Consider the following 24,623-nt stretch of genomic DNA (forward strand, 5'->3'; position numbering starts at 1 on the left):
AAATCAGCGAAAAAACACACCAGGCTACCCAGCCTCTCTACCTGAGTAGCTGAAGCTGCGGCTTGCACCCTTGACACACACACACACACACACAGACGCAACTGTGAGAAATAAATATATGAGGTGTACGCTGCTTTTCTTTTTTTCCTTTTCTTTCTTTCTTTCTGTCAGCGACATACACTCCTAACACAGAACGGGTTGTTTTTATTGACTGAGTTGATCATTAAGCCATAGTGATACGCGGATCAGCTCTGATAGCACCCAAATCAGCATGTACCTATCAATCATCCAGCCGCACCCATCTGCAGCTGCACGGACATTCCCACCGCTCTGTGTAGGCTAAGTTACCTTTTAAATTATGTGCAGCAGCGCCAGCTTTCCAGGTGACTTATTCTTTAACGATTAACTTCAAATATTTAAAGTTAGTCCTTAAAATTGTTTTCAGTAATGTAAACATTTCCATGCGTGCAGTAATGTCGCTGTAGCAAATACCGTAGGACATTTACACAGTGGTCAAGAGTGATGGACCGGAAGTCTCGCACAAAAAAACGGAAGCTGGCTGCGTTCTGTTTTGCCTCCGTGTCTCTGTGAAAAATAAGGTGAATAGAACATGTAAACAGCAGTCAGGAAAAACCGGATATAAGCAACAAATCGGAATTGGGCATCAAGACATGGTAGTGTAAAGGCAGCCATAGTCACATAAAGATGAAATACGTTGACTGGCCAGCTCACTTAATGTAAAGTCCATGGTACAGGCAAGCAGTCCAAAAATGCATCTGAGGCACTGTAGTTACTAATCCTTTATCAATTCTTGGATAAACCAACGTGTTTCAATTAAAGAGACTTCATTAGAGTGTAAGATGCATTGGCAATAGGTGTCTCATGTAAGGGTCATGTGACCTGTTAGACAAAAACCACATTGAAAGAAATTGCAAATGGCAATGAAGTAAATGTATACTATCAGTAATTCACATATCTAGTAACAACAAGTCGCTACATAATACCCCAGTTTGGTGTCTAAAAAGCAAGTGGAAAACCAGCGAAGACCTGCTAAATCAAATCCTGTTGTGTGTTTGTTGGTTATATCTACACCTTGGCAGGTGACTCACCCAGGTAACACACAATTCAACATCCCCTCCACCTCCTGATGACAAAGTCAGTTCATAAACTACATTAATTTAGAAACGCTGACATGATTGCCTGACATCAGCTAGAAGTGTCAAACTCCATTTCCAGTCAGCTTGGTGAAGTGGGCCAGATCCATGCAAATAGTCATGGTTTGCAGAAAAGTATAATGGCAACATTTTCTTCTGGCAATTAGGCTGCAAGAAGACAACTTCAGTTTATATTTTTACCTTAATTAACCTCTTTTTGTGGCCTAGTCTGGCCAGGCGTGCAGTATCATGATAAACAGCTATTCATGAACACTTTGCAAAAAAATAATATCACACATACAGCAGTTTCTTAACAACTACAAACTTCAGTAATGAAGCTGCAGCACCAATTGATTATCCTACTGATTTCTTACTGAATGTTTCCCACAAGACGCTGGAAAACATTGTAAAGTGCAGAAACTGAGCCAAATAAAAGCAAGTAAAAGCTAAAATTCTGACTCCAAACATGGTGTACAATCTCTGGCTTCCAGCTTTGGCAGTACACTACTGAGCACTCCGAGAGCCTTTGAGAAAGAAAACACTTCGTCTGAGGAAGGCCCCTTTTGGCTCAAGGGAAATAGCCCAGATCTGTCGAGTAATAACTCAGCTACTGCAGAGATACTTTATACTGTTCCACATTTACGAGCAGGGTGTAGACCAAATTAAGCTGAGCAAAGTCAAACCTGCAGTTTGGTAATCAAACTGCGTGTCAAGATAAGTGTGCTTAGCTTGGAATCATCCCAGACTTTACACGTAACGCTGTCATCATCTCTGACAGCTGTGACTTGGGTGTTTTTGTAAAGGTAGAATGTGTGTGTGTGTGTGTGTGTGTGTGTGTGTGTGTGAGGGAGGGAAAGTATAGCAAAATCAGATGCATGAGCCAGTGCAACAAAAGGTATCTATAATGTTCTGTCCATCTCCAGTTACAGTACCTGTACATTCTGTACAATCCAATACTACAGGAGCTCTGACTACAGCCTCGCAATAAAGTCAACACCTCCCTGACACAACTCTGACTTATCCAGCCCCATGGCTTTTCCTTTGCATAAATCTGTTTTACAATGCAAACAAACACAATTCCAACATTGGCTTCACATGTAAGCAAACAACTGACCATTAAGATTTGACTCCTATACACAACTGAATACACAAGTGTAAGTTTTTAAACACTGCTGGATACTCAGTGTTGAAATTGAAATACTACTAATTTTATACTATTACATTTGGTGTAATACCTGTATTATCAATACAAGGAAAAGACATAACGGTAGTCTGAGCTCAGACTTTATTCAGATTCCTTTTGACATCTCGTCTTGTGTGTTACTCATTATCAGCCATACTGGTCAAGTCCAGCAGATGGCAGACTGAGAGGAGTGATCAGTGACAAGTGAATGCAGCGGCACATTCTTGATAACATCATCACATACGCAACCTCTGTGATGTCTGGAAATGTCTGATTGCAAAACACTACAGATACAGAAAATCTATAGAATATGAATTTAAGATTTAAGGTTCAAAACGTGGCAACAAGTTTAAAGATGAAATAAAGTCCACTGCTGCTAAAATTAAATCATAACAAAAGTTTCTCTAAATAAGGAAAAGATGGCAGAATAATGAAGAGTAAGGAGCTCATAAGTCAATTTTGATGGGAACTTGTCCTCAGGGTTATCCTAACTGTCTTCTATGGAAGATTTTAAATGGCTAAATCAAAACAAATCCAATCAAGAGAAAGTAAAATAAATGCACATTGTTATATGCATGTTCTTTTTATGTTTGCAATTATTGTCATAATTCAATAAAAATGTGTTAAAGGACAATTATTATGTAATTCTCTTTGTAATAAATGACTAAATTGTTCTTCGTTGAGACATGAATTGTCCATGTCACATTAAAATTAAATCTAAGGCAGAGTGAAAAGATGCACTATATTTTAGTATTGCTATGGAGGACTTTCCATCCATCAATCCATTTTTATCCACTTATCCGGGGCCAGGTTGCAGGGGCAGCAGGCTAAGCAAAGCACCCCAGACGTCGATCTCCCCAGCAACACCTTCCAACTCCTCCTTGGGGACCCCATTGCATTCCCAGGAATATATGAGATATGTAATCCCTCCAGCGTGTTCAAGGTCTGCCCCAGGGCCAAGGGTGGCGGATGTTCACCAACAGCCCAACTTTAACCGACCAACGGCTTGGTGTGTCAGGGCCTTTCAACTACAAGAAAGAGAGGCTGTGGTCTTTGGTTGTGGTCTTGGTTAATGGTTGATCAATCAAAGGAATTTCTGTAGTGGCTGGATTTTGTTTACTTCTTATGATTGAATGAATTGAGGATTTTGTAACGAGTTCAAGTTTTAGCAAGCAATGCTCTTTACAATAGCAAGGCGTTGCTTGCCCCTCCTCCTTTTTTGATGTATTTCATCAGGTACCAGAGGAAGTGGTCACAGTTCTATCTGGCAGCCTGAGATAAAGACTGATCGTCAACCATGAAGGCCAGAGCTTGTAAAAGGGAGTTCAGCATCATCTTCCTCTTGCTGGTTGTGTCTGTCTTAATTATTCTGCTACAAAACATGGAGGTGAGAACCTGACTTTGGTGGGACTGCTTGAAGGGGGACCCTAATATCAGTAATGTCTTCACTGCAAGTAAATCTTATTTGAGTTTAAAGTATTTTCTCTCTTAATCCTGCATCTTGACTAACTGACAGCAGCAGCTTCTATAGTTAAAGGTTAAGGCTGGCATTGTTCTAAACCTTTGTGACAAGACCAACCTACTGGTTCCCATTCATTCCTACTGAAGACATAAATCTTAACAAATAGTTCACAAATGTATAGTGTTTTGAAAAGCCAAGTCATGGCCACAAAATGTTGGACACTAAAGAGATGACTAAATGCGATTTCAGTTGGACTATAAATTACTCTTTAAATATGACTTTTGACTCTAAAAAATACCCGTGTGTGTTACTGTCATCAATTTTGTTGTGTTCAAAGCTTAATATTCCTACTGAATCATTAACTTTAACCTCCACTGTGATTTGTCATGATTAATCAGGGGAAATTAGTTAGAGTTGTTGTCTAACTTCTCTCATCAGTTTGTGAAAATACTGAGGGTCTTTGGTAAGTGTATGAGGAACACACACACATTTGAAACAGGGGAGGTTGTGTGTCATCCATCCATCAATCCATCCATCCATCCATCCATCCATCCATCCATTTTCATCTGCGTCTCAGGGGGAGCAGGTTGAGGAGACTTCTCCAGATGCCCCTCTCAGCAGCAAAGCTTTCCAGCTCCTCCTGGGGGGATCCCAAGGCGTTCCCAGGCCAGATGAGATATATAGGAAAGCAGTAACTTAGTTCATAGGGACTTCATTTGGGAATCAGAGGGTCGCCCGCTCAAGTCCCCGTGCGGACCAAATATGGAGTGTAGATTGGTAGCTGGAGTGGTGCCAGTTTGCTTCCTAGGCACTGCTGAGGTGTCCTTGAGCAAGGCACCAAACCCCCAACTGCTCAGGGCGCCTGTCCATGGGCAGCCCACCTACTCTAACCTCTCTCCATGTAATGCATGTATAGGTCCTGTTTGTGCATGTGTGTGTATTCAGGCCTGTGTGTACATGACAACAGCGTGAAAAGACTGAATTTCCCTTTAGGGATTAATAGATATTGTATATATTCTTCTAATCATGTCCAGAAAACCTCTAACAGGAGGTGCCCAGGAGGAATCCTGATCAGATGCCCCAGCTACCTCAACTGACCCCTTTCAACATGAAGGAGCAGCTGCACTACACCGAGCTCCCTTTGGATGTCCGACCTCATTACCCTATCTCTAAGGCTGAGCCCAGCCACCCCACGAATCAAACTAATTTTGGTCGCTTGTATCCACGATCTCATTCTTTCTGTCACTAGTCAGAGTTCATGACCAGACGGTGAGGGTTGGGACATAGATGGACCAGTAAATCAAATGCTTTGCCTTCCAGCTCAGCTCCCTTTTCACCACGACAGTCCAGTGCACTGCCTGCAACACTGCAGAGGCTGCACCAAACCGCCGATCCATCTCGCTCATTTATGAACAAGACCCCAAGATACTTGAACTCCTTCGCTTGAGGCAGTAATCATCTGGTTTGCGGCAGAGAACCATGGCCTTAGATTTGGAGGTGCTGACTCTCTGACTGCTTTACACTTGGCTGCAACCGCACCAGTGCATGCTGGAGGTTCCCAAACTGCACCCCTTTCTCCTCCTGGCTGTGCCTCAAGATCTGTCTGTGAATGTCACAAACATAATCGGTAACAAGGGACAACCCTGACGGAGGCCAACACCCACCGAGAACGTGTTCAACTTTGCGCTGAATGTGTGGACGGAGCTCTCACTTGTGTCATACAGGGACTGGATGGCTTGTAACAGTGAGCGTACCCCGTAGTCCCGCAGTACCCCCCACAAGACTCCCCAAGGGATGCAATTGAAAGCCTTCTCTAAGTCCACAAAACACATATAGACTGGATGGGCGACTCCCACAACACCTCCAGCAGCCTCTCAAGGGTAAAGAGCTGGTCCACTGTTCCATGGCCAGGACAAAATCCACATTGCTCCTCATAAATCCAAGGTTCGACAATCTGTTGGAGCCTCCTTTCCAGCACCCTGGAGTAAACTTTTTGTGGGAGGCTGAGCAGTGTGATACCCCGATAGTTGAAGGACACCCTCCGGTCTCCTTTTTTGAAAATGGGAACCACCATCCCAATCTGCCACTCCTCAGGCACCATACCCAACACTGAAAAGGTGTGTCAGCTGACAGCCCAATAGTGTCCAGAGCCTTCAGCATCTCAGGGCGAATCTCATCCACACCCGGTGTCTTGCCGCTGGGGAGCTTTTTGACTAACTCAGCAACCTCAAAGTGCTCCTTTCACCGCTTGACGGTATCCCCAGTTGGAGTATTATTTCAGCCCGAATTAGCCCAAATTAAAATTGAAAGGAAAAATAGAAAACAAAAACAGAAAACATCAATCTTTTATTGTATTTCAGTGCTCAGAATAATAAGGCCACTGGTAGACGTTAGAAAGAAAAACAAAAACCCTGAAAAACAGAAATTGGACATTGAAATGACAAACTAATATTGTAAATTGAGTATTTGAAAATTAAGAGTAAAATTTAACATCCGGAATGGAAAGTAGAAATGCTTAAATGTAAATGCCCAAATTGAAAAATGAAAACATATAGTATATAATCTGAAAGAATTTGAAAGACTCAATAAATTATTAAAATACAAGTCATGTTTTTTCAGGGTGGGGCTGGAGGAGGGAATCTGCCTGCAGCAGTGTGAAATACAGTACACTTAAGGCTGCAGACTGCTCCTGCTGCTGGTCGGAAACCAAGCTTTGGTGTTTTAAAGATTCCTAAACTCACACAATAACACAAACAACCGATTGCGGCAGTGGTAGACCAGCAGGTTCACATGTTCACTGAGGTAAAATTATTGTTTTTGTCAATGGAGTCTGTTTTTTGAAAAAAGGATAGATAAACTTCACTTTTAGTTCAGTTTCCCATTGGAAAGGGCTGTCTGTTTGGGAGGAACTGGATACATGAGACTTGAATTATACTGTACCAGTTGTGTGAGATTTTGAAAACGGATGTTTTGATATAGTTCTTCTCTTTGTAAACCTGGACTATGACTTCAGTTCATCAAGATTTTTTTCTGTTTTTGGATTCTTCGTTCAGTCGAGGCACACAAGGAAAACAAAGTTTTTCTTTTTTTCACAAATTCAGTGTAACACAGAGTGAGTAATCAGAATACAAATGGTCATTTGGGGAGTGAAGTATTCCCTCAAAGGAATACTTTGCAGATTTTCAACCGGCTTTGTATCGTAACAATGCTAAACTTTTTCCGGATATTTTCAGACGAAAAGCAATGCACCCAAATTCGTACATATCCCATGTATTTTGAAAGGCTGCAATCACGTGGCTAATGCACTGATGGCAGTAATAAGGATGCTGTCTCAAGCATTTGTAAGGAGGCAGGTTGGGATGGTGGATGGGTCACAAAAAGCCAGACTTTCACCTGGGACTTTTCCCTGGAGTCACGTGTTCGGATCTGTCTAAACTTGGATTCATTTTACAGAATGTCCTCACCATTTTTTCCCCCCTAAAACCTAACCTCCATAACTTTACATTAACTACATAACTGTATGTTAAAGGGATAGTGCACCCAAAAATGAAAATTCAGGCTAGCACACCTAATGGCAGATGGCGCCCCAGACCAAGAACACAAAATTGAATCCACAAAGTATCTCCATACTGCTCATCCATAGTGAAGTGTGCTGCAGCCCCGACAGAAAAAGTTGTTTCGAAAAACGTCATATGAACTCTGTTTTTAACCTCACTGTAGCCTGTAGCTCTGACTGCTTCTCTGTGCTCCGCGCTCACGTGTGCGCGCTCAGTCTCGTCAGTACCGATGTCCAGATTCTCAAGACTTTCCTCATTCGTTGGCATTGCTTTGCATTTGAAACAACTACACCACCAGGTTTCCAGTGCTCGACTCCAGTATTCTGCGACTGGCTGAGGCTCATGAGCTGCAGCGGCTGCTTCGTCCAGTACCCTGAGTTCCGTCCGTATACTCGGGCTCAAACAAATACGGCTCAACAAAGAAATGCTGTTCCTCCTCAATTTCAAAGTCTTCAGACATGTTGGGCTGTCTTTTGCTAAAAGACCGTAGTGCAGATTACCTTTTAGCTACTGTGGTTACTGTTGTCTCCCCCTGCGGTGCACGTGTCACGTGATGTAAACATGGGTGAGCAAAGCTCATGCTTTCGCTGGTCTCGCGCAAGCGTGCACACGTGAACGCAGAGCATAGAGAAGCAGTCAGAGCTACAGGCTACAGTGAGGCTAAAAACAGAGTTCACGTGACGTTTTTCGAAACAACTTTTTATGTCAGGGCTGCAGCACACTTGGATCACTACGGATGAGGAGTATGGAGATACTTTGTGGATTCAATTTTGTGTTCTTGGACGTTAGTCTGGGGCGCCATCTGCCATTAAGGCCCGAACGTACTCGGACATACCATAGGCGGAGCGGACTCCGCAAGGAATGCCCGCAGTCATTCGGGCTTTCATAGTCAAGCACAGTTCCGCGTTGTAGTTTCCTGTAAAAATGTCCATGAAAAATCTCTGGGATGTGAAAAATACATGCCGCGCAGTCACTGGTGCGCAGAGCGGAGTCCGCGCGGTCATAAAATCTGAGCTTTCGCACACAGGGCTTGCGGACGTCCACTTTGAGTCCGCGCGGACCTCCGCGGAGTCCGTTCTGCGTACGTTCTGCCTGAGTATGTTCGGGCTAGCCGCTTCCCCCGCCGATCTCCGCAAGGGATGTGAGGACTCTAAAACTTCACCAGGCCCTCCATCTGCATATGGGTGAGTAGATAATGGCTGAATTTTCATTTTTGGGTGCACTATCCCTTTAAAGGGATAGTTCGACATTTTGGCAAATTCGCCTATTGCCGTAATCCCTATAGTCATATGGACAGGTACATTATCTTTAATTGTCAGTGCCTGCAGTTCTGAGATCGGTGGAGCAGAGCTGCCCGCTGAAATGGAGGTGAATGGTACAGCCCCTTCTCTCCCTCAAAACTAATCAAATACACCATCAAATGACTCCAAAACGCTCTAGTGGAAAACACATGGCTTGCGCATTCCCCACGCTACGAAATAATAATGTATAATTAAGTAACATTACGACACATGAAGCAAATACTCGGAACTACTTTCTTGAGTAAACCACTGGGCGGAGTGACACAGTGCACAGCTGAGACAGTAGGCCCGTTTCCACTGAAGAAGTTCCTGGTACTATTTGGAGGGCAGGAACTACTACAGGAACATCCTCTCACTCGGCCCTCTCAACCGCCGTGTTTCCACTGAGAGAGCGGAGTCGGAGGAAGGTTCCTGTAAAGTTACCAGGCTCTGGATGTGATGTAATCGTTGCATGACCATTTTGACCGCGGCGACATAGGAGCGTAGGGACGCCATTAGTTGTTAGTCCTTAGCGGTGTCTGTAATACTCAGTAACTCAATAAACGGTCCGTAAAAATTTTTTTTCCAGCAGATGTCTTAGTTCAAACATGATTGAGCTAACTGGAGTAGTTTCATGTCGTATCCGACAACGGGATGCTTTTAACAGCTGACATCCTGATGTTAGCTTTGCTGCTAGTGTTAGCTGTCCCTGTCAGCTGATGCTTTCTAGACATCGTGATTTCCCAAAACTGAATAAATACCACACATAGCAACACAAAACTGCTTTGCTAGCTCAATCATGTTGTAACTAAGATATCTGCTGGAAAAAATATTTTTTTCTCGGACCGTTTATTGAGTTACTGAAGCTATGAACGAGCTAACCCTCGTCTGCTGAGTTTTAAAAATGCTGGCTATTTTGCCGCTTTCTGTTGATGTCACATCCCGTCTTGAGTATATCCAATCAGCACCAGGTAAACCCCAAGCTCCAGCCAGGAGTTTTTCAGGGCCGTTCTGAGTACCTACTCCGAGGCAGGGACTTGTTTAGCCCCTGTAAAAGTTCCAGAACTCTGTCCTTCGGGGGTGGTTCCTGCGGTGGAGACACGCACCAACGGCCCCGGCCCCGTAAAATTACCCCGAAGATCCTGTGGTGGCAACGGGCCTAGTGCCATTGTTATTGCTTGTAGCCATTTGCAGTATTGTCAGCTGGATGCACGAGAAGGTTTGAGTAAAGTTTTATGTTTTTGTAAATCATGGTTTACACATGTATTGTAAAAGGTTGTGGTAACAAGCTGAAGACATGGAGCAAAGTGAAGTTTCACGTAGTTCCAACCAGTAATACGGACAGGATGAAACAATGGCTATTTGTGCTAGACGTCGATCCCAACACGCCTGTGGAAATGGTCCGGAAAATGTTTGTGTGCTCCTGCCATTTTTTACTGGAGGACTACACTGGAAGGATGGAGCGCAGAAGCTCAGGAGTGGTTCAAACTCCTTTCTTGAGAGACACTGCCATACCATACCAGAGCATATAGTGAAGTGACTGGCATTACTTCTCATTGTTGGGAATAAACAAACTGTTAGGGAACATTTTATGTTGTTGTTCCTTCAGGAGTTGTGTTGATTTATGAGTGTGGAGTTAGCATGTTCTCCCTGTGTTCTGGTGATTATTTTGAGGCGTACTCTATATTTATATTGCACAGGTGTACCTAATAAAGTGGCCAGTAAGCGCCACATTTACACCATCGGCTCTGGGTCTCCCTTCAGCCCCTGGTTGCTTGGCAGCCTCAACCTCTCTTCTTGCTCTCTCTTCCTCTGTATATTCTGGCTTCTTCTCAACAAACTTGTTTTAATGACGGGAGTAACTGCACTAAACATAATATCGTAATATTACATTATTATTTCATAGCGTGGTGAATGTGTAAGCTGCAAGTTGTCCACAAGAGCGTTTTCGAGTCATTTGATGGTGTATTTGATTAGTTTTGAGGGAGAGAAGGGGCTGTACCGTTCACCTTCATTCTGTGCGCTAAGCAGCGGGCAGCTCTGCTCCACCGATCTCAGAACAGCAGGCACTGACAAATAAAGGTAATGTACCTACCCATATGACTATAGGGATTACGGCAATAGGCAAATTTGCCAAAATGTCGAACTATCCCTAACTATTTAAGAATATAACGTCATTCATGGGGAACAAAGTTGTAGCATATTATACAAACTTTCTGATAGGATGTCATACAAACCGCTCTATGAGAATACGTTGTCCATCTTGCCAGTGCCCAGAGTTCCTAGCTCATCTCCCAACTATAATATGCTGGATGACACAGTTTTCACAGGCTCTAGGGTTGTTGCACGAACTTCAGATTGTACTTTTGAATGTGGATCGACAGAAACCTGCATCTACCTCTCTCTCAAACTCAGACCAAAATCCAAACAGTAGAACTAGGCAATGCTGATCAAATATAAAACGTTTTCAGAAACATATTTTAACTTCATGTTTAACTGTTATACAACAGATTGTTTGGTTCTAGCCTGCCACCATATTGCTTTGTGTGTTCAACTGGCATTAAGTCACCCACCAGCGGGATCATTTGTTGGTCCGGTGTGGTGCAGTGCATTCTGGTAGTTGTAGGTTTTCTACCTCTTGCCACAGTAGTCCTTTTCCTCTGTTTTCTCTGGTATGTAGCACCAATTTCAAAGTTATTGTATCTTTCTACTGCATAAACAGCCCAGTTTTATGAAAAAAAAACTATCTCCAGCTGTGAAATATGTCTTTAATGTATACATTAAAAATACACATATAACAAAGTGTACTGTATTTCCTTTTAATTTAGACATTTTAAATTGTCCATACTTCATAGCATATAATCTATCAGAAAATACTATGAGACTGGAAGTACAGTGAGAAAGTAATGAAAATTGTAAGGCTTCCACAGTGATGTTAATTGTGACAGATATTCATGCTGCAGGGCTGTCTGTGGTCCCCACCCTCAGATTCATCACCAGGAAGTCAGACAATAAAGAGCAGGATCACACTACGTTTTGACTCTCTGCTAAGGTAAGACATGTGATATGCTTAAACTAAATATATTTGAAGTTTTAAATTAAAAGTTGCCACTAACTAATTCTGCTCCACTACATTTCAGAGAGTAATATTGTACTTTGGAGTTCATTAAATGAACTTGCCTGTGGTTAGCTGAAACTTGATAAACTTGAAAAAGATTTAAATACAGACACCTTATCTGCCCTGACTGTGTCAGTTTTCGATTACAGAGTACAATTTTGTGTTTCTGACCCTGAGCATGTAAAAGGATATGAGATATGGACTGTGGGTGTGAAAGTATATGTCCCTTTTGTGTTTGTTTTTTCCCATTCCATTTCTTCATCATTCCTTAAACTCCCACATGATACCAATAGTCTTCTGTTGGCTTTTTTTTTTTTTTTTTACAGTTAAACACATTAGGATAATAGATATTGATTTCAAATGTCCCCTGAAATACACCTATCTCTCTGTATTTTCAGTACTTCAGTATTTCAAAATAAGTTCATGTCTTGCTCTGTCCCCCCGGTCCAGCGCTGAATATTAAACCCCATTGTGCGTACTGACACACTTTGTATAACAGGGTCTGGCTAGTGTGTGATTCCGTATATCAGTAATCAGTGATGGAAGTGGTGAAGTACCTGAAAGCCATACTTAAAAGTAAATGAACAGATATTTTAACAGAAAATGACTTTGGTAGAAGCTCAGTTTACTCAGAATTATACTTGAGTAAAAGTCTTAAAGGATCTGATATTTACTGTACTTGAATATCAAAAGTAATTTCATGATATTAAATGCGCTTAAGTATTGAATGTACACATTAAAATGGAGCTTGCATTAGAAAAATGAGGTCTGGGACTGATGTTCAAATGTATTAAATTTTGGAACCAAACAGTGCAGAAAAACATTGAAGATGACAATTCCAACTAATTTTGGGAGGCCCATTCATTTGATGATATTATGAGATTGCCAGAGATCGAAAAATCTGATAGGACAATGGCGCTTAGACAAGATTTGTGGTAAAAGTATGGTCCAGTTTCCTGTTTTTATAATGGTGCAGGGACAGGAATGAGCTGTTTAATTAGAGCGCTATGATATGAGGCATCAAGGTTATTGCTGACACTGTGTCATTAACCTGAGGACATCTGTGTTTTGTTAACTGCTTCGACTTGAATTGCTGTGCAAATGACATGCTTCAACTGTTCAAAATAGATCAAGCAATGGCAAAGACATGAAATTACTTTAAATAGCTTTGGGTGGGGACAAGATCAATCGTTTGCATGCCAAATACAGTAATCAAATCAGCAAGCAAATTTGAATAGTTGATGAAATATCCATGATTGATCTTAAACTGATGTCATATATTTTTTGCAGATCACTTAAGATCTAACAAAGTGGTGTTTAATGTTTTCCCTCCATTCGGTAATGTAAGTGTGGTCGCTGTGGGAGATTTTTCTCCAGTTGCCTCCAGTAAAAGGGAAGCCATTGTATGTTGACGAAGTAGATGTTAACGTGTGGTGCAACGTATTTAAAATAGTCAGCTGAACACTGTTAGGCAGAATGATGCTGTGTTTGCACTGCGTGAGAAAGGACACATTGAAAAGGAACACCACTGTAAACAAGTGACATAGATTTGTTAAAGATGCATGAAACTTGTGAAGACAGTTTATCTTTGTACACACTTCCAACAAATGCTCAAGTTAGTAATCATAATCTGGAGCCATTACTGAAAACATCTCAAGAATTAATAGGAATAAGAAAGCAGGGAAACATCATACTAAAGTGTGTGTTACATGTTAAGTTGAAAAGCTGCTTCCTTGAGAAAATGCAAGTGTAATATTAAATAAAAATGTGGATGTGATCGCTGGACCTATTAATGGGGTATGTGGCAGAGGGACACATACATATGGTGATATTTTTTTTAAAAACAATGTATGTTCAATTTGATGACAAGTTGGCGCACAGAGGACAAAACAATGTGCATATCCCCACAGCCATTTAGTGATCGCTACACCTACTGTTTCACAAGAGGAAAGGGTCACTCGTAAAGGTGACTTGGGCTTGGACAGTACATTAAATACAAGGAATTGCTATTGATGGAGTTGCAGGACAGGCATATGTAGAATTAAGCCTGTTTCAAGTTCATCAGGATCACATATTTAAGTCTTTGAAGACGTGTCCATCAGTTGTGAAGATGAAACATGATAAAAGTGCATGCTGTGGTTTTCCTGTGGAAACTACACGGACAGTTTGTTTTTTGTTTTTTTTTTTTCACAACTTGTCTGCATTGGTCTTCATAGCTTAGCACCACAAAAGGGTGTAAGCTTCTTGTGAAGATTGATGCACTGTTAATTTTGCAGTCAAGTATTTTATACCCATAATGCGTGGTTGTGACCGTCACCCACCCTCCCTGGAGACTAGCCTAACAGCCTTTATTGGAAAAACTTCCTAATATGAGTCAGAGAGGGCCGTGATACACCAAAGTGTGTCAAGGGGGAAGTAAGGAAACAAGCAAGGGGGAGGGGGCAGGTGGTTAAGTCCTGAGTTTTATAGTGACAGTGCATGCGGAGAAGAAGGAGGAAAAACAAACAAACAAATAAACAATCAAACAAAAAAAAAACAGAGGAGAAACAGGCAGTGTAGCTGATGTATTGTGGCCTTGAGGTGGTTGTGCTCCATGCAGATTATCAAAAATAAACATATACATGTCTACTATACTGTACTGAAAAACAAAAACAAAAGAGAAGTCTATACTGAACACCAAAAATGTGAGAGTCTTGGTGGAGGGGGAAAGCCTGATTGTAGAGAAGAGCTGCCAGCGCGGTGTGTAGGTTTGAGACGCAAGTGGGCCCCTTTGGAGTGATCCCATCGGTTCTTTGCGAACCGATGCGTGTATTTGAACCCTCCCAATGTTTTTATGAAAACCATCACCAGGGTCCAGGGCCAGCCCTGTGGGGGAAGGGGGGCGGTATGGCACCCCAAGACCGCAGGAGCGCCCAGACCCCAAGACCAGGGAGCCGCAGAGGCTGCAGGACACCACGCAGGCCCAGGGACCCAGGGCGGCAATGGCCGGCACCCCCAGAGAGCCAGAGACACGCCCCAGATAGGCGGGGCAGGAGGGCCCACCCACCCACCACCCGACGCGGACCAACACCACTATTTTGTAAATGGGCTCCCTGGCTCCAACCCTCAGCCCAGGAGGGCCGGGCCCCACGAGCCACGCCATGCATATCTACAGTGTGTGTAAACCCACCACCCCCCTCTTACTATGATTCTCCGATCCCTGACGGAGAAACATTAACCCTACACCGTGAATGTGAATGTCAGTGCCCATAAGTGTGATGTAGTGCATTAAAATTGAGGGACATAGGAGACAGGTGGGGGCAAGGCTGATAGCTACAGCACACTGCTGTCCTGCAGCCCGTGCAGCCATAAGCACCTGGAACCTGTTCCCATCTGTCCCACAAGATGTAGGTGTATGTGGTGCTTTAAAATTGGAGAGCAGATAAGGATGGGCCGGGGGGCAGCATGGAGGGCTACCGGACACCACTGTCCCATAGCCTGCCCCATCATGAAGCCCCCCCAATCCATCAGTGGTCTGCACCTCGAAGAGTGAGTGTATGTGGTGCATTAAAACTGTGCAATGTGTGGTGAGTGAACTAAATGTGGTTTAGGAGGCCAGGCCAGTGTAGGCCCTGCCCGAGGGTTGGAGGGATGGATGAGAGGGGCTAGAAGGTGGCGCCAACCAGACCCCGGCGCTGCGAGGCCCCCAGCGCCCATGGACAGCGGGCCAGGCGGGCCCCAAGGAAACCCAACAGGTCCCCACCCAACCCCGCCCCACAAGCAACTGCAGCGTCAGACCCCCGCAATGGTCCCAACCTGGGCCACACCGCCCGCAGCAAATCGACCCCCAGCAGAAGGACGAGGCGCGCCACCAGGGTGCACGGACGACGGGCCCCACCCAGCCCCCCCGAACCCCGACGCGCAGGAGCACAGGCCAACCCACAGACCCAAAGCCAGACCCCCAGCCCATCCGACCCGCCCCCCACCACCGGCCGCACACAAACGGGCAGGCCCACACTGCGCAGCACCAGAACACCCCCCGCGGGCAGCCCCCAGCCCCCACACCAGGCCCCCCAGCCCGGGGGAGGACCCCGGGCCTGCCCGAGGCCGGGAGAGAGGAGCAGGGAGGGACGGGGAGAGGGGGGAGGGAGGAGGGAGGGGGAAGGGCGGGAGCGGAGCGAAGGGGGGGGAGGAGGAGCCCACCCACCCCGCACCACCAGGGGTGGAAACAGCCCCCCAGGGGGGCCGGCCACGCCACCCCAGGCCCAGGGAGCATGAGGAGACCCCACCCTCCCCAGGCACACAGGGCGAGCAGTTCAAACGCACCCACCCCCAGGAGAAACCGCCCGGCCCTGCGATCCCCCACAGAGCCAGGGAGCAGGCCCGGATTCAAGGGGGAGAAGGTGCACCTAACACATGCTTAAGACCTTGAGTTCTGATAAACCGCTGTGGTATATTGTGGTGAGAGAGATAGAGGGATTAGGGGTTACATCATTAACAGAAACCCGTTACATATTACACAACAGTCTTTCTTGAGTTGTAATATTTATATGTACAGGTGGCATATGCTCACAGGCTGAGTGGCACTATACAGATACGTTTAGTGAGTGAGTAAATGGTGACCATTTTTCTGTAAAGTATGTTAATTGGTTTCTGTGGCCAGCAGATATTTTCTCCAGCGAAATATGTTCTACAAGGAGATTCAGCCAATGGTTGATGTTGAGGGTCTGTTTATCTTTCCAATTGACTAGGATTGTTTTCTTGGCAATGGCGAAAGCTACAAGAAGAGAGTTGCAGTGGCTGTTTGGGAGGTCAATTGTCATCAGGTCACCAATTAAGCACAGGTTGGGAGATAATGGGATCCTGCAGTCCAAAATGGAGGAGAGTTTTTGAGTGACTGTTGACCAAAAGTGCTGGACGGGTGAACATAACCAGAGTGCATGAAAGTAGGTGTCAGCAGTGTTCTGAGTACACTGAGTGCATGTGTCAGATTGACTAAAGCCCATTCTATTCATCTTTTGTTGGGTGATGTGTGTTCTGTGGAGTACTTTAAATTGGATAAGTTGTATATTAGTGTGTCTTGTCATCTTAAATGTATTTTTGCATATCTGAGTCCAGAAGTCAGGGTCCGGTGATACACCCAGCTCTTTTTCCCATTTTAAAATTGGTAAATGTATAGAACTGGTCTTTGACAGTAGTTTATAAATCTTAGAAAGGTTCTTCTTATTACCCAGAGAAAGCTTTGTAATATGTTTGACAAATTCTGGTGGCTGCAAAGTGTCCTGAGGCACTGGAATTCTCCTCTTGATTGTTTTTATCAATTGTAAATATTGTAGAAAATTTCCATTTCTTATTTCAAAAGTTTGAAATAAGTTTGTGTATGTCATAAGTATATTGCCTTGGAAAAGGTGATGGAGATGAGTTACTCCCTTCATCTCCCATGTGCTAAAATGGAGAGGTCTTTTGTTAATTTCAAAATCCGGGTTGTGCCAAATTGGAGAGAGCAAGCAAGGTTCTATCGGAGAGTTTGTGATTTCTAGTGTTTTCCACTAGGCTGATAAGGTGGAAGCAATCATTGGGTTCTTAAAACAGTTATGACGTCTGAGTGTAGTGGTGATAAACAGGAGGTCAGAGAGTTTTATATTGTTGCAGTCCGCCTGTTCTAGTTCAAGCCAGGAGTTGTAGTCTTCGTTAGGATATAACCATTTCAATAGGTATTGTAGCTGGTTCTAAATAGTAAAGTTTAAAGTTAGGAGCGTCCAGTCCCCCTTCCAATTTGTTTTTCTGAAGGGTGCTTAGGCTAATTTTTGCTGTTTTGTTCTTTGAGTAGAATTTTATAATTGCAGAATCTAATGACAGGAACCATTTCGATGTGGGTGTGAAGGGAATCATGGAAAAAAAAAAAAGTTAATTTGGGGTAGAATTTTCATTTTTACTGTGGCTATTCGTCCCAGGAGGGAGATGGGAAGATTATTCCAGCACTTCAGGTCACTACAGATCTTATCTAGCAGCGGGCTAAAGTTCAGGTGGACCAGGTCTGATAGTTTGGGTGAAATATTTATGCCAAGATATCTTATGTTGCCCACAGGGAGAGAAAATTTTTGGTCTGCAGGATTCCAAGAGTTCTCCGTTATTGGCAGTATTGTCAATTTGGACCAGTTGATGGAGTAGTCCGAAAGTTTAGAAAAATTTGTTATGAGATTAAATACTTCATGTAAAGACGATTTCGGTTCTTGTAGATAAAGTAAAATGTCGTCGGCATATAAATTAATTTTATGCTCTGAATTGGTGGAATGGATACCTATGATCTTGCTGTTCTGACGGACTGCCGTGGCCAATGGTTCGATGAATATTGCAAACAGTAGAGGTGAGAGTGGGCACCCTTGTCTGGTTCCTCTCTGCAAAATGAAGCTTTTAGATGTGATCCCGTTGGTGGTGACTGTGGCCTTAGGGGAATTATATAAGGCTGATACCCACTGGATAAATGACTCTCCAAAGCCAAATCCACTCAGGGTGGCAAATAGGAAGGACCAGTTGACCTTGAAGGCTTTTTCTGCATCAAGTGACAGAATAATTGCTTTGGTATTAACGCGTTGTACTTTACTTATCAGATTAAGAACTCTTCTGACATTATTACTTGAGTGTCTGCCATTAATGAAGCCCATTTGATCATTATGAATTATTGATGCGATTATTTTCTCCAGTCTAGAAGCAAGTGCCTTTGAGATAATTTTGATATCACTGTTGATTAGTGATAGAGGACGGTAGCTAGAAGGAAGTGTGGGGTCTTTGTCTGGCTTTAGTAATAATTTGATTGCTGCTGTATTCATGTGAGGTCTTATACCTCCATTCTTTTTGATCTCTGTCACTGTCCTGATGAAAAGTGGTGCTAATATTGTCCAGAAATGTTTTATAAATTCGGCAGGAAAGCCGTCTGGACCTGGAGCCTTACCTGTTGGCATTTTGTCTAATGCGCACTGCAGGTCATTAATAGTCAGGGGGGCGAAACATATTTCTGTGTTCCGTGGATAACTGAGGTAAATTTAGGTTATCGAGAAAAGCCTGAATATCTTCTGGGTTTGGATTTTTTACTGTTGAATATATGTTATGGTAGAAAGAATAGAAAATCTGATTGATCTCCTGAGGAGATTGTGTGTAATTTCCGGACGGCCCCTGGATTGTTGGTATCAGAGATTTTTCTTTATTGCGTTGGAGCTGATTAGCCAAAAATTTTCCTGATTTGTTACTGTGTTCAAAATCATTATATCTTAGTTGCTGTATGATAAATTCAGTTTTCTTTGATAGAATATCGTCCAGTTGCGATTTTGTACACTGTAATTGGGTCCATACTTGATCACTTGGATTGTTTGCATATTCCTGTGTTAGTTGTTTAATTTTTTCCTCAATGTTTTTTTCTGCTTGCAATTCCTGTTTCTTCTTGTAGGAGGAGTATGATATAATTTTTCCTCTGATTACTGCCTTCCCAGTTTTCCATATTAAAGATGGAGATAAATTTGGAGAGTCATTGTCTTCAAGGAAGTTTGCCCACTCCCATCTCACCATTTTGTTCAAGTCTGGGTCTTTAAGTAAAGAGATATTAAAGTGCCATGTTGGGGGCCGTTTATGGGTGGTTTCTATTTGCAGATTGAGTGATATTGGTGCATGGTCGCTGATAATGATCGGGTGTATTTTTGTGGTAATTTTTTGTGAAATGGAGTTATTTAAGAGAAAAAAGTCAATTCTTGAAAATGAGCGATGCACAGGAGAGAAGAAAGTATATTCCCTCTTCGATGGATATTTGAGTCTCCAGCCATCGCCAAGCCCAAAATCATCTATATATTCCTGTATTACCTTAGCCGATTGTGATTGCTTTGTGTGTACTGAGTTACTAGATCGGTCTAATGAACCATTTTACACAGACAGTTTGACTCACTATTTGTTAGATTCAAGCATGTGTTCACAGCATTTGCCCTATTTTCTGATTTACTTTTGTCTAAATGAGTGATAGGATGTTCAGTATTTGACATTTCTCCAGTACAAAGCTTGGGCTGACCTGCCTGCAGCCCATGAGTGCATGCTATATTAAATAATAGGGCACTCAGACAGCATCAAACAACGTCAAAATAAATACACTAAAAGTGCATTTTTTTCACGCAGATAGGCTCGGATTGTAAGTATAATTATCCAACAACATAACGGAAAGGAGAAATGAATGTCTGTGTTTAGCTGGATTCGGACATGCGCCTCTGCCTGTTGCAATTTTTACCTCCACCAAGGAGGTTATGCTTTTGCCGGAGTTGGTCTGTTTGTCTGTTTGATGTCTGCAAAGTAACTCAAAAAGTTATGAACGGATTTTGATGAAATTTTCAGGAAAGGTAGATAATGGGACAAGGAACAGATGGTAACATTTTGGTGGTGATCAGTTGAAGCGAACTTGATGTTTTGGTCATGCACATAACGTTAGTGATTGACATTACATTAGCGGTTAGTGAAAGTTAGCTACACGTTAGCGATTAGCTAACATTAGCCAACGTTAGCGATTAGCTAACGTTAGCGATTACATTTAAGACATCTTCAGCTGGTACTAGAGCTAGCACATTTTTAAACAGCCATAAACGGCAACATTGCCTATTTCTTTCCTACAGGTGTGTTTATTCCTGCCGTTACGAAAGTTAGCTAAACGTTAGCGATTACCTAACGTTAGCCAACATTAGCGATTAGCTAACGTTAAGGGGGGGTGGGGGGTTCGGGGGTGAGGCTGTAGGGAATATCACCTATTTGGCGGAGGTCTGCACTCTCTGAGCGCTTTCCTAATAGTATATGTGCTACTGAAGTAACACTGCTCCCTCTCTCTCCTCGTCCCTCTTCAGTTTCAATGAGCTCTGCATCCGTGTACGTCCGTGTACTCCATATTCAAATAAATACAGTCCATCCAGATCCAGTTTGTTAAAATCGGGTAAAAATTCAGACATGTTTATTGTGGCAAGTCAAAATACTCTCTGCTCTGAAATCTCACATCTCACAAGATTTGAGTTGTTGCAGGAAGTTACAAATGCGAGGAGTTACTCTGGAGTAGTCACGGCTAAATTTTTACCCGATTTTGACCAACTGGATCTGGATGAGCCATTTGAATTTGATGACTGCCCGTATTTATTTGAACACGGAGTACACAGACGTACACGGACACAGAGCTCATTGAAACTGGAGAGCGGACAGGGAGACAGAGGGAGCAGTGTTACTTCGGTAGCACATACACTAAAATTGCAACAGGCAGAGGAACATGTCCAAATCCAGCTAAAGATAAACACAGACGTTTCTCCTTTCCGTTATGTTGTCGGATAATTATACTAACGAGCCTATCTGTGTGAAGAAAAAGCACTTTTAGTGAATGTATTTAACGTTTGACGCTGTCTGAATGCCCTATTATTTAATATAGGCAGGTTAGCCCGAGCTTCGTACTGGAGAACATCCTATCACTCATTTAGACAAAAGTAGATTGGAAAATAGGGCCCAGGTTGAAAAAAAAATTGGTTCCCCTTTATCTCTGTTGTTGTTACAGGAACCAGACTTGCTTCCTGCTAATGGTTAGAGAGAAGTCTGTCAAGTTTACAACACAAGAGCAAGAACCCACATTGGTTTCTTTGCAACTACATAGTAGTGTTTCTATGTGAAGTGCAGACAGTCTGATATGCTGCACTCTCACGGTAGGCTACCAAGTGTCTAGAGATGCACCAATCCAGCTTCTTCAGTTTCGATACCGACCCCAATGCTGTGGCTGATCTGATACCATGGTTGACCTAGAAAGCTATATACCTTTACATGTAGAAGAGAAAAGACTAGAGGCATCAGGCATTGATGACTACACAGGTCTTTCCTAAGATAAAATGAAACAAGATGAAACAGATTAATGCAATGATGAACTATTCAATTTTAACAAAAATAAACAAATGTGCAACAGCAGTTGAAATAGTGTGCACACAGCAGATTATCTCCTTCGCTCCATGACGTATGACGTAGCTCACGTTGCAATAGATTTAAAGGGAAAGGATCATAGGTTGCATTTTCTGATACCCGATCCATCTATTTTGATGATATCAGGGCCAATATTCGATCCAGATATCGGATCGGTGCATCCCTACAGGTGTACAGATTTTAATTGTTTAGTCTACAAGTGCGTGACTTACAACATAGTAATAGCAGTGATTTGCAGACGACCACCGTCTTATCTGATGTCTTTGAAGAACATTGAGGCAAGTTATTTGATTAACTGGATTCAGTAAGTAGTAGAAGATTTCAGTGATGACATTTGCAAATCACCAACAATATACAAACAAAGAAAGTGTGCTCAGGTATTCAAACAACCAGCACAGAAAAAGGCACACTATTCTATCAGGCGTATGTGAAAACAACACGGTGTGATGTGGATTCAATAGTGTTGCCGACATATTTCAGTGATTATGAGGGGATTTTATTATTATTATTATTTTAAATGTGGATTTTTTACAGTGCAGAAAGAGAATAACCTCAGGCTTTTAACAATGTAGGTTTAACCCCCAGGGTCGTGCACAGATCTGTATGGGGGCAGGTGCGTGTAGTTAAAAAGAGCACATGGAACAATATTTTAAAACACTATACACCAAAATAATTTACAGCATAACCTGTTAAACTAAAGCAACCCATACTCAACCATAATGTAACATGCAATCTTCAAACAAACCCCATCATATGATAGTCATAGTCTCCCACCAGATGAATTCAGAGGGGGATTATGATAAATAGGAGGAAATTATGAATATTATAATATCATTGAGGCGACTTTCCTTTTAAATTTCTCAAATGCTGTGGGATAAAACCAAATGAAGTTTGACATGAATGCAGTCAGGGTCACCCTGAACTGGAATCCTTCAAAAATCACATGTAACCTATTATAGATTTTTAAGTGAAATTTATAATATGAGGAAATTATGAATGCGTTATAATATAATTTGAGGTGATTTCAGCTTTGAATTTCTCCAAAACTGTACAGGAGCTCCTTTTCTCTAAATTATAAGAAAGAAAACTACAAAAAACAGAATAATGTCAAACATTATTGCAATAAGATTTCATATAATGTGCAATATAATGTTGTTTTACTTGGTATATCAAATGTGAGAAACTACTGCTTACATGCAGACCTTCCTTTGCACTTTTTGGCCGCTCCAAGTACCTGTACAGACAAGCATCAAAATCCAAGAGGTGGCTGGTTTTAGCAGGTGCTCTCAAACGACTGCTCACTTGACCACAGTGAGAACCAGCAGCCAGGACCATTATTAATCTGATGTTGCGTAACTGATGCACAATGTAAAGGTGACGCTATGTACTGCCAATTCTATAAATGTAACGTAATAATCAATCACACAAATAAAACTCATCTAAACGTCGCAGCTGAGTGTCTTTCTGCGCAGTCCTGTGAACTCTCTAAAATAATGGGGTTTCACGGTGACATTCTGTGGTACACGTGGTCAAGTTAAAAAAAAAAAGGACTTGTACAATAAACAGGTTTTGCAGGCTTGGCAACATTTTTTCTGTATGTTCGTAAAGCCTGGCCTGCCAGGAGGTTCCTATGTGTCTGCATACATACAGTACACACATCCGACTGTAGTTAGGCCTCAGGAAAATCGCCCTCCTGAGGCTTAAGCACATACAGTACATTTGTACATACAGTACAAATGTACTGTATGTACAAATGTACTGTATGTACAAATGTACATACAGTACATTTGTACATACAGTACAGCATGCATGCAGGATGCCGGGAGGTATCTATTTGTTTTCCGGCAGCAGAGGGGTTCCTGAGGCCTCAGTACATACGATACTACATATGAGGTGTCTCAATATCTATACTATGTGCACCAAGAAGCTGCTACACATACACTGTCTACATTTGTCAAGTATTCATAACAGGCAACAACAAACAGAACAATGCCACATTGTGCACCCTCCATATAAGCATTCAAAATGAACAAATCTTTATGCAAAATTGTAAAACACTGTTCTCTGAATAAATGAAATAATCAGCTAATCATCTACATTTCATAATACAAAGTAGGCCCATGTTCAGTTGCAACATTCAGGCTAACGGTGTTTTGCTCTCTCCTCCCCATTTTGTTCTCCGTTGTTCTCCTTACTGTACTTTATTCTCCACTGCTTTTCTTTGCTCTCCTCCTCTCAGTATGTTCTCCTTTCCTCATTTGCTTCCCCTCCCCTTTCTTTTTTAGATAGTCACACACTAATTAATAATTATCTTCAAAGTAAGCATTAGATATTCTTAAAGAATTCAAGAGAACAGATGTGTGCAGTGGCTGCAGCATCACACTCTTCCTCTTCTCCTCTGTGGTCTTTGCGCATGTCATGTTTGCACATCACCAAACCACATTTCCAGTCTCTTTAAATAACTGTCAGAGCTGTGGCGTGGAACATGTAAGCATTTTTTCAAAGTTGACTTTTGGTTTATGACGACACAAGGAAGTGGGGAAGCAGTTCAGCATTTGTGTCCATTTCCACCAGACAGTTGGTGAATCTGATGGTTGATGTTGGAGGAAGAGGGTGTGATTTTACCAATGGATTTTACGCCAGGCTAGCTTACTTGATGTTAAGCTTAATGGTGAGTTATTTCCTCAGTGGGCTGGCTGTATTGAGATGTTTTAACGGTGATTCAATTTCACAACAGTGATAAACAATGCTGAGGCTTAAGGTAAACTCTATGGTTACCTGGCTATCTATGGAGGCAGATCAGGGAAACGTGGCTGCTCTGCAAGGGACTACATTTGCATGTGTTCCCCATGGTGGAAGTTGAAGAGGGAGGGGCGGGGGCTCGACTCAAAGGCAGCTGTCAGGTATACAACTCGCTT

General features: G+C 42.6%; 1 protein-coding gene across 9 annotated transcripts in view; it reads left to right on the forward strand.

Moving 5' to 3' along the window:
• Positions 1-24,623, forward strand: part of LOC125882957 (NXPE family member 3-like) — a 42,583-nt gene that overhangs the window by 1,607 nt on the left and 16,353 nt on the right. For 4 of the 9 annotated variants that reach the window (XM_049566992.1, XM_049566998.1, XM_049566999.1 and 1 more), the window contains exon 2: positions 11,600-11,688. The exons of 1 other annotated variant lie outside the window; for it this stretch is intronic. The gene's annotated coding sequence lies outside the window, so the exon portion shown is untranslated. Of the gene's footprint in view, positions 1-3,573; positions 3,725-11,599; positions 11,689-24,268; positions 24,377-24,623 lie in introns of those variants that run through there. 4 more of the 9 variants (XM_049566994.1, XM_049566995.1, XM_049566993.1 and 1 more) reach the window with 4 other exon arrangements.

This window comes from Epinephelus fuscoguttatus, linkage group LG22 (assembly GCF_011397635.1).
Source record: "Epinephelus fuscoguttatus linkage group LG22, E.fuscoguttatus.final_Chr_v1".
Lineage (NCBI taxonomy): Eukaryota > Metazoa > Chordata > Actinopteri > Perciformes > Serranidae > Epinephelus > Epinephelus fuscoguttatus.